Here is a 10,935-nt window from a genome sequence, read left to right on the forward strand (position 1 = left end):
AGAAAAAGTTGGCTACGATCTACATACTGTGGGGTCGGGCTCCAAATTCCTCAATAGGACACCCATAGCACAAAAGTTAATAACTAGAATCAACAAATGGGACTTACTCAAACTAAAAAGTTTTTTCTCAGCAAAAGAAACAATAAGAGAGGTAAATAGAGAGCCTACATCCTGGGAACAAATCTTTACTCCTCACACTTCAGATAGAGCCCTAATATCCAGAGTATACAAAGAACTCAAAAAATTAGACAATAAGAGAACAAACAACCCAATCAACAAATGGGCCAAGGACCTGAACAGACACTTCTCAGAGGAGGACATACAATCAATCAACAAGTACATGAAAAAATGCTCACCATCTCTAGCAGTCAGAGAAATGCAAATCAAAACCACCCTAAGATACCATCTCACTCCAGTTAGATTGGCAGCCATTATGAAGTCAAACAACAACAAGTGCTGGCGAGGATGTGGGGAAAAGGGTACACTTGTACATTGCTGGTGGGACTGCAAATTGGTGCAGCCAATTTGGAAAGCAGTATGGAGATTTCTTGGAAAGCTGGGAATGGAGCCACCATTTGACCCAGCTATTCCCCTTCTCGGTCTTTTCCCTAAAGACCTAAAAAGAACATGCTACAGGGACACTGCGACATCGATGTTCATAGCAGCACAATTCACAATAGCTAGACTGTGGAACCAACCTAGATGCCCTTCAATGGATGAATGGATAAAAAAAATGTGGCATTTATACACAATGGAGTATTACTCTGCATTAAAAAACGACAAAATCATAGAATTTACAGGGAAATGGATGGCATTAGAGCAGATTATGCTAAGTGAAGCTAGCCAATCCCTAAAAAACAAATGCCAAATGTCTTCTTTGATATAAGGAGAGTAACTAAGAACAGAGTAGGGTCGAAGAGCATGAGAAGAAGATTAACATTAAACAGGGATGAGAGGTGGGAGGGAAAGGGAGAGAGAAGGGAAAATGCATGGAAATGGAAGGAGACCCTCAGAGTTATTCAAAAGTACATACAAGAGGAAGTGAGGGGAAGGGGAAAAATAATACAAGGGGGACAAACGAATGTCAGTAGAGGGGGCAGAGAGAGAAGAGGGGAGGGGAGGGGAGGGGAGGGGGGATAGTAGAGGATAGGAAAGGCAGCAGAATACAACAGACACTAGTATGGCAATATGTAAATCAATGGATGTGTAACTGATGTGATTCTGCAATCTGTATATGGGGTAAAAATGGGAGCTCATAACCCACTTGAATCAAATTGTGAAATATGATATATCAAGAACTATGTAATGTTTTGAACAGACAACAATAAAAAATTAAAAAAAAAAATAGAATGCCACCCTTCAAAACCATGTACAGAGAATACAACTATTATATCAATAAGGGGATACTTGAAGATGTATTAGAAGCAAGTAGCAACATAGTGACTAAACACATGAATATAAAAAGCAGTTAATACAAAGATAGAGATTAGAAAAGACAGATATAGTTAAATGTAGAGATCAGTTATCGACAGAGGTGCATTGAAAGAAGTAAAGGAGCAAAACGAATGAATGTGAAGTTTGGGCCAGAATTCTGTATCAATGATTAATTTAATACTATTAACTCTTTGAAACCCAAGAATTACAAACTTAAATGCTCACAGCAAACAGACAGGTGACATGGGAAAGAACCTGTACTTCACCAAAATGACTGAATCTAGTCTATGCTTGGACAGCCCTCTGATTCATGAAAGCCACAAATATGGATTCTTACATGAATCTCCCAATTTTAAAAATTAAAAAGTCAATCCTACAGACTATTAAAAAAATTTGACCGATGAGCCACCACTTTGTGCTCCAGATTTGTTTGTGCCACATATATTTTATAAGATCTAATAAAAAGTTTTTTTCTTTATTGGCAATTGAGCCCAGAGCCTCACACATGCTGGGCTCTTTACCTCTATTGGGATCTCCAGTCCCCCACTACACTTTTAAAATTTTTGAGACAGGATCTCACTAAGTTGCCCAGGCTGGCCTTGAACTAGCAATCCCCCTGCCATACTTTTTAGAATTGCTGGGATAAATAAAATAATAAAGAAATTAATTTTTGTTTAAAGAAAAAGAAAATATCTCCTTTGGTGACTTCCTTAGTAATCACTGGGCGCATTGCTTCTAGGGAAGCTTGAGTTGCAGATAGGTTTGGTTGCAGTATTTCCCCCATGCTAATCCAAATTTAGCCCACGGATTAACCACTGGGGTGTCACATAAGCTCATTAGTCCTTCAGTGTAGGCAGGTGTAATGTGGCGTGATGCACAAAACCCAGGAAACATTGACTGATGGGCTCTAATTGCACCTAATTGCTTCCATTTGAACAAATAGTTATGTATTTCTCTACGTATGTATACATGTACACACACAATTTTTAAAAAGTCACACTAAATAAAGCAGCAAAAACATGTTCTAGGGAATCTCTAGGTCCCCACAATAATATGGCAGCAGGAAATCCTAAATGATACTGAATGATGACATCTCTCTCAGTTGGGCTGGGAAGAGAGGTTGTGAAATTTGATGTCTTGTTTTTATCTTCCTCAGTGCTGGGAATTGAACCTAGGTTCTCACACCTGCCAGATACATGCTTTACTATTGAGCCATACAGCCAGCAAAAATTTTACTGTTTCTGGCATGTCAACCTTTTTTTTTTTTAATGTAAGTTGACTTAAAAATTGCCATTATTTCTGACAGAAATAACAAGCAGAGAGAATAGGAAAAATATGTTTGAGCCCAAGCTTATAAATAATGTCAGAGCTCCAATCTATCTCTTGTGCTTTTCGAGGCCTTCTGAGGTAGGCTCTTCATGGTCACTTCATCTCTTTAAAAGCTCAAGTTCTGATGACATCTAACACATACTTTCTATGTAGTATCAACTCTTATCAGAGGAATTAGAACAATACTGGTTATTCATCAAAAAATTCTAAGTAAGGAAATATTTTAAAAGATTCATACATAGTTCAAACATCTTATTTCAGTGTAAAATTAGAAATGGATATTAACTTACCTATTTAATTTTTTTTTTTTGTGGCCAGTCAAGACTTTTCTTTAAAATTAGGCACTGTGGTTAGATCCCTCAACATCTTTCCTTCACCAACTGTAAACACAATCCTCCACACATCCTTCCCAATACACAGCTCCAGTTGCGTCCCTTGGTGCTAAGTGAAGAGTGAACATATGGGCAAAGCAATCTTAACACTTGAGCTCTTCCAGAACATGGGATGTCCTTGCCTCAGCTACTAATTTGACAGTGACTTCTTCTGGTGAACTTATTTTTATTAAGGCCTATTAATACAAATATGGCGTTCCCCTCTTAGGGGACAGACACCACCCTCCACGAGTGTCATCAGCTCAGTGGTTCTTGGGCTTCCAGAAGAATCAGGCAGATGCTCAGTATAATAAGAACAAGGCTCTTACCTAGAGGGGTCTGCTTGAATGGCACTGAATGAGACTATCAGGCTGGCCCCAAAAAGGACATGGGTGGATAGTTTTATGGCACCTGCAGGGTACACAGGACCCAGTGTCTTGCTTTGGTCCCCTGGTTGGGGATTCTAGTTGTGCCTGTGTTCTTCATCACGCCACTTGGTACATCTCGTCTTGTTGCCATCCTGAGTGTCAATCTAGGGATGTGCATTGCCCAATGCTGATAAGGTAGAGATAACAATAGTTACTTTAGTGACTATCCTACACCTGTGTTTCCCCCTCACTGTCATCAACTTGTTCCTTATCATCTAGCAGAGCCCCCATGTTAATTTCAAAACAGGGCAGACTGTTGTCCTATCTCAGTGGGTTTGTTGGTAGTGACCTTGCCCTCTCTGGCTTTTTGACATTTCTGCTGACCACACAGTTTCAGAAGACTGCGCTGACTTCCCAGCCTTCCACCTCCAGGTGCATTATCTCACTCCCAAGGCCTTGAAGACTGGTTCACTTTTTCACTCCTAATTTTCTGGTATGGTTGTTAACCCCATGACTGAGAGTGAGCTCGGCTGTCTTATAGCATGTAGGGATTTTAATCTCCCAATCCTGAAGAGTCCGGTTTTTCATGAGGGTCCCTATCTCACCAGCACTCACCCCAGGAAGCTGGGAGTCCTCCCCCAGGTGGCTCCCTTGGGTGCCCTTTATTCAATTGGATGTCAGGACATGCTCAATTTGTCTTTGCAGTTCTCCATATTTTGCCTTCTCTCTCTGCCCTTTGACTCACCCACTTCTTATTCAATGCTGCCCCCGCTGTTCTATACTCCACATGCCTGCCATGATGATCCTCCAAACTGCACTTCTGAAGACCTCACTGTCCTGGATCCATCCTTCGATGACTTCCACAGTGCCATCAGGATACTATTCAAGCTCTTCCTCCTGTCACGCACAGTGCAGCCTTCCCTCACATGTTCAAGCATGTGTCCACACACATGTGCACTTCAGTCCAACTGTACCCAACTGGAACACTCACCCAAACACAGCTATATGCTATTGCTTGCTCTGTTCTCTCAGTCATTGGCACCTTTTCTTGCCACGTCCCTTCATCCACTGGGATTGAGCTCATAGGTCACTTTACTCTGTGTAAGTGTTCCCTGAGCCTCTCCTCTGCACCCCGACAATGCCACTAAACTTTTTATTATTGAGTTGTGTTGTGATTGTCAATGCTTTTGTCTGTCTTTTCAATTGGACTGATGTTTCTCAAAGACATAGGTTTTCTATTTTGTTCTCTGAATCTCTAGCATGAATATAAAGCCTGAACTGTTCTGAGGTCAATAATTGTTGAATGAGCAAATAGGGAAAAGTCATAAAAAGAGATTGTGCTATGGCTGCCCACTAGAATGCTTTATTTAGTGATGAAGTGATGTACAACTGAGTAGCATAATTAAAATGAAATTGGTTTTACAGAACAGAATTTTTTAAAGTTTCTTAAAAGATGGGGGGAGGGAAAAGCATAGCTAGAGGGGATTTTACCTGTCCATTAAACAAAAGCACCTAAATGACTACCATAGAAGGATAAAATAATCTTTTTTTTACAATGGGGAGTTCGAGGACTATGGAAGATAAAATAGTTAAGCCACAATGGCACATTGTAGAGCCTGTTGTTGGACAGGAACACTGTCAAATGATAGCTACTGTTGTGATGGTTAATATTATTCCTTTTGAATTAGCAAAAATTAGATTGTATTATTTTACACATTTAATTGTTATTTTGAAGTCTTGAGGCATAGACATCAAGTGTGATAAAAATGAGCTTCTGGTTTATCCTTGAGACCATTTGTCAAAGTATGGAATTTACATGAGAGAACACCACTCTTAATCTCATAGCTAGTAATTTAAATGCCAGCTTTGTAATGTTTGGAAATGATTTGGAAAATAGAACAACATAGCCATTGTGACCAGAAGAAGTTGTCATCTAGTTATTTTCAAATGTTAACAAGCGTAGGAATCATGAAGATCTTATGAAATGCAGATTCAGGTGCAGGGGGTCTGGAATGGGACCTGAGATTCTGCATTTAAATAAGCTTCCGTGTGATGCTGGTGCTACTGGCTCATAGCCCATGTTTGAGTGGGAAAGTATGCCTCCATCTTGATTCATCTTAAGAATCTCTTGAAATCATGGTTAAAAACATGGATTGCTGCATTTTCTCCAAGTGTAAACACACACACACACACACACACACACACACACTCACACACACACTTTTTTGGAACAGAACTTTGGAGACTTGGAATGTGACTACTATATAATATATAATTATGTATTAGACACATTTCCTATAGAAACTCACTAATGTCAACTATACATTCCTCAATTTCATAGAGATTATTCACAATCTTCTTAAAAATTCAGAAATTTCAATAAAATTTTCAAATCAAAGTCTTTTCCTATATTTCACCTTTCAGTTCCATTGTTCTTAGCACTGTGTCATTCCTAATTATTTTATGAAGTAAGTTAATTCTCCAAATTTTGAAGATTTCTAGATAAATGCCTGGCTTAAATTCTATATCACAAATTTTCCAAAATTAAACCTTCAAAAAATATTTTTCTTATTTTCTTCCTTCTATTCTTAACATTTAGCTTGGATGTTGTTATGATTTAGATATGAGGTGTCCCCCAAATTCTCATGTGAGACAATACAAGACTCTTCAGGTGAAATGATTAGATTACAAGAGTTGTGACATAATCAATGGATCAACCCACTGATGTATATTGACCAGATGGTAACTCCAGGTAGGTAGAATGTGACTGGAGGAAGTAGGTCACTGGGGGTGTGACTTTGGGGTCTATATATTGTCCCTGGTGAGCAGAGTCCTCTCTCTGCTTCCTGGTTACCATGTCCTGAGCTGCTTTCTTACTCCACATCCTTTGCCATGACATTCTGCCTCACCTTGTGCCCAGAACTATGGAGCCACTCACTGTGAACTGAACCTTCAAAACCGTGAGCCCAAATAAACTTTTCCTCTCTATTTTTCTTGTCAGGTATTTTGGTCACACCAACACAGACCTGATTTACATGGATGTGAGATGGTATGTGATGCAATAATATTTATAGTTTGGTTTTGGGGCTGGTCACATTTAGAAGAAATCTCTTTCCCTATTGCCATGGTGTACCCACTAGGATAGATTCCCCTTTTACAAATGATGATAATGACTCAATGGCAGTGAAAACAGAGTATTTACGCAGTGCTTTCTAGATGGCAGCCATTTTCTAAGTGTTTTATATCAATCAATCTATACCACAAGTTGTCAAATATCATTATTTCCATTTTAAAGAGGAAGAAACTGAGATACTTCACCTAAGATCACACAGCTCATGAATGATGTTGCCAGGATTTCATCTCACACATCTGACTCTGCAGCCTGAGCTCCAGACCATTATAATCTATTATTGTCATAAATACTTAAGTCTAAATTTCTAGTTTCTAACCCCTTTATTTATTGAAATCTCAAAGCACCTACTGATGTTCTAGCACTCATTACCTTTAATACAGACAAGCAATATGAAGTGAACAGGATGACCCTCAGAGTTCTGTGTGTGTGTGTGCTTTGCACAACAGCAGGAGATATCGTTCCTCTTAGTGGTCCTCATAGATCTATGTAGTCATTACAACTTTGCAGGAGATGTCAATCAAATGTCCTGAGGAAAAACTACGTTTTTCCTAATCTGCATAGCCCTCGGTGGGGACTGAATTTTAGTATCTCTAATTATATGGACACAGCAGGTTGGAAAAAATGGTCAGAATGTTTTGAAGCTACTCCAATCACGAGATGGAGTCTATTTCTCCACCTCACGAGTCTAGATTGGCTAGTGACTTGGTTTAACCAAGAATGTGGTGAGAGCCATATTGTCCAATATGGTAGCCTTTATACAGGTTATATAGCCTTTTAGCCTCTGCTTCTGCCCTTTGGGAACACTTCTGTCATTCTACAAAGAAGGCCAGTCCAATCTACTGGAGAGTTAGAGGCCAAGTGAAGGAGAATTGAGGAGTCCAGCTGACATCCCCAGCTGAGTGTCACACCTGGAGAGAAAGCCCTGGACTCCTGTCATAGCTACGCTCAGCCTCAAGCTGGCTCAGAAGCTAAATGCAGCTGAATAAGTGGGCTCAGAAAAGCTCTGCAGAATAACTTCCCAGCCAACCTACAGACTGATAGGAATTAATTATTTTCTAAGCTACTAAGCTTTGAGGCTCATTGCTTTATATCAGTACACATGTGATGCAATGGTTTAAAATATTAATTAAATTCAAGGCAATAAGTATATTTCTAACTAATGATATTTGGAGAGTTGTTTAACATAATATAGCTTTTGGGTTTAATGACATTATTTTGTATAAAAGCCTGCAACTAAATTGGAGATTAAAGGGGATACATTTACTTTTAGTGATTTCCAAAATCACATATTTTTATAACTAGAGGTAACAAAGAAGATCATTAACTAAATGCATTACTACAAATCTGAGTTGTTAACATTGACTTTATAATCTGAGATTTGAAGCCAATAAATAGAAAAAATTTTAATGCCTACATTTTTATAGTCAATTTGATAATGTGTTAACAATAATATAAATCCCCTCTTTTGGAAAGGATAATATGCTATCAGAAATATGAATCTCTTTTTAAAGAAGGGATTCAGCTTCTAATTAAAAAGAAACTATGGCACAATCTTTTTAGATCTAAAACTCCCCCACTTTCCCCCAGTTACTGTGTTATAAATACCTCTTCTGTGTTGGTAACAAAACTTGTTAACTTGTTTTACGATAGAGCTTGTCTTTACCCACCTAAATTGTAGACCTTTATATTTTTATTGCTGTCAAAAGTTTGTAAAATACATTTTAGATAATTGTGGAAAATCATAAAACCTGCCTGGTGTGGGAAATAGTAAGAGTTCACAAATTACACTTCCTGTTAATCAGTTCAGACATAACTGAACTGCAAATGAACTTTTCTTTTTTTCCTGCTTCAAGCTAGCCCCATGCTCTCCAATCCCTGATGATTTCTTTTAATGGCAACAACAGGCCTTGTCTTTTCTCTACAGCAGTAACAAATATAAGAGCTTCTGACAATCTCAAGTGCTACACACAACCCAGAGCATTATTACTGTGAGACTAGCAGTAATAAAACATGATCTGCAAACAGATGAATACCTGCATAACTGCCAAACTGAATTACAATGGTAAAGTAGTTAAAAACAGCCAGTGGTTCCACCCCAGGGCAAAGAAGGCTGGTGGAAAGGTCACATCTCCTAGTCCCTTGATGGAAATTCCAAAAGTATATGTGTGCTTTTGGTCCCATTGCAAAGATTATTTGGAAGTTTTCTTAAGCTCAAAAATTCAAAAAGTAACCCATCCTATAAGCAGTTGACTATTTTAGTCTAGCATCTATTATTGGCATTTACTATGTAAAATTAGTAAGTAATGTATCAAAAATGAATGGTTGCCACATACAGTGGTTCATGCCTATAATCCCAGCATCTTGGGAGACTGAGACAGGAGGATCACCAGTTCAAAGCCAGCCTCAGCAAGAGTGAGGCACTAAGCAACTCAGTGAGATTCTGTCTCTAAATAAATACAAAATAGGGTTGGGGATGTGGCTCAGTGGTTGAGTGCTCCAAGTTCAATCCCCAGCACACATCCCCCCCCCCCACATACACAAAAGGAATGGCAGCTAGGCAGAGTGACACATCGCATACTTGTAATCCCAGTTGTTGGGGAGGCTGAGGCAGGAGGATTGCAGGTTTAAAGCCAGTCTCAGCAACTTAGTGAGGCTATATGCACCCTATTGAGACCCTGTCTCAAAATTAAAATTAATGAATTAAAAGGACTGGGGATGTGGCTTCATGGTTGTAAGCAGCATCTGCCATAGACAAATTGGGACATGCTGGGACTCACTAAGTTGCTGGCCATGAGGAACAGCAGCCATAGGCAGACTTGTCATGTCTGTTTGCAACTGATAAGGAGCTGTAAGGGACACTAGCCATAGGCATGCTTAAGCAATGACAGATTATAATTGATAGGGAGCACAGCTCCATGGACATGTGCAAAGAACATGCCCTGTTGCAATTACATCATTTCACTGGACATAACCAATGGACATTGACTCTCACTGGGTGTAACCAGTCACCAAAGTACACCACCAACTTGGAACTATATTTAAGCCATTTGTCCTGTCATACCAAGGAGGCTGCTTCAAGGACATCAGTGAGACTGGCTACCTTGCTGTCATCCCCGGATCGAGTCCACCATTTCCTGACATCCAACCACCAGACAATGACAATGTCTGCTCTTCTGCTAAGAGAAGTTGCGTGGCATTGGAGGTATTTGGGGACTCATGGTTGCCCTAGGATTGGGTAATCTGTGTGTAGTGTTAATCAGTGTGCATTAAATGCTACTCGGGGTGCTCCAGCACACCCAACAATTTTCGCATTAATTGTTTGAGTTTGATGATTGATATGATCGAATATATGCTTGCATTAAAGACAATCTGCCTCTGAGTAATTATTAACAGTGCTGCTCCCAACAGTGGTTAAGTGTCCTTAGGTTTAATTTTCTGGTAACAACAACAACAACAACAGAATGGTAGTGCATTAAATTTCTTTTGTTATCTTCTAAGGGTCAATTCATAAGTTTTTGGTTTCAATGTGCAGAGGTTAAAAAAATAGTTCTCATAAATGTAAATATTTTAGTTAGGAGTCAAACAGTAATATAAGATTCTGTGATACTTCCTTCGGAGCTGTGCATTAGAATGTTTTGTGTATCAGAAGGAATTTTCCCATCTGATAAAGAATGCATTAAAGCTAAGCATAGTGACTCTTGCCTGTAATCCCAGGGACTCAAAAAGCTGAGGCAGAAATATAGAAGTTCAAGGTCAGCCTAAGCAATTCAGCAAGAACCTCAGCAACTTTTTTTTTTGAAACCCTGTCTCAAAATCATTTTTTTTTAAATGAGGGGCTCTTTACCACTCTAGCTCAGTGGTAAAGCACCCTTGGGTTCCATCCCCAGAACCAAATCAAACCAAAACAAAGAATGCATTGAAGAATTTCATTGCCTTGAATTTGGAAAGAACTATCCAACCCAGCTTAATCTATTGTTTTATTTTACTTAAGGTTAATAACAAAGGGCTGGGAATATAGCTCAGTGGTCCAGTGTGCTTAGCACACACAAGGCAGGTCCTGGGTCCAATACCCAATACCACAAAAGAAAAAAGAAGAAGAAGGAGGAGAAAGAGAAGGAGAAGGAGAAGGAGAGAAAGAGGGAGGAGGAGGGGTAGGGGAAGGAGGAGAGGGACGGGGAGAAGGAGGAGGAGGGGTGAGATTGATAATAGTTCCATCTGTCTATACTTACCTGGGGTTAGTTTTCATTGAAAATGTGTCAAATGAGGATGTTAATAGATTTCACATAGAAAGGAAGAGTCC

Source organism: Marmota flaviventris, chromosome 1, assembly GCF_047511675.1.
Source record: "Marmota flaviventris isolate mMarFla1 chromosome 1, mMarFla1.hap1, whole genome shotgun sequence".
Lineage (NCBI taxonomy): Eukaryota > Metazoa > Chordata > Mammalia > Rodentia > Sciuridae > Marmota > Marmota flaviventris.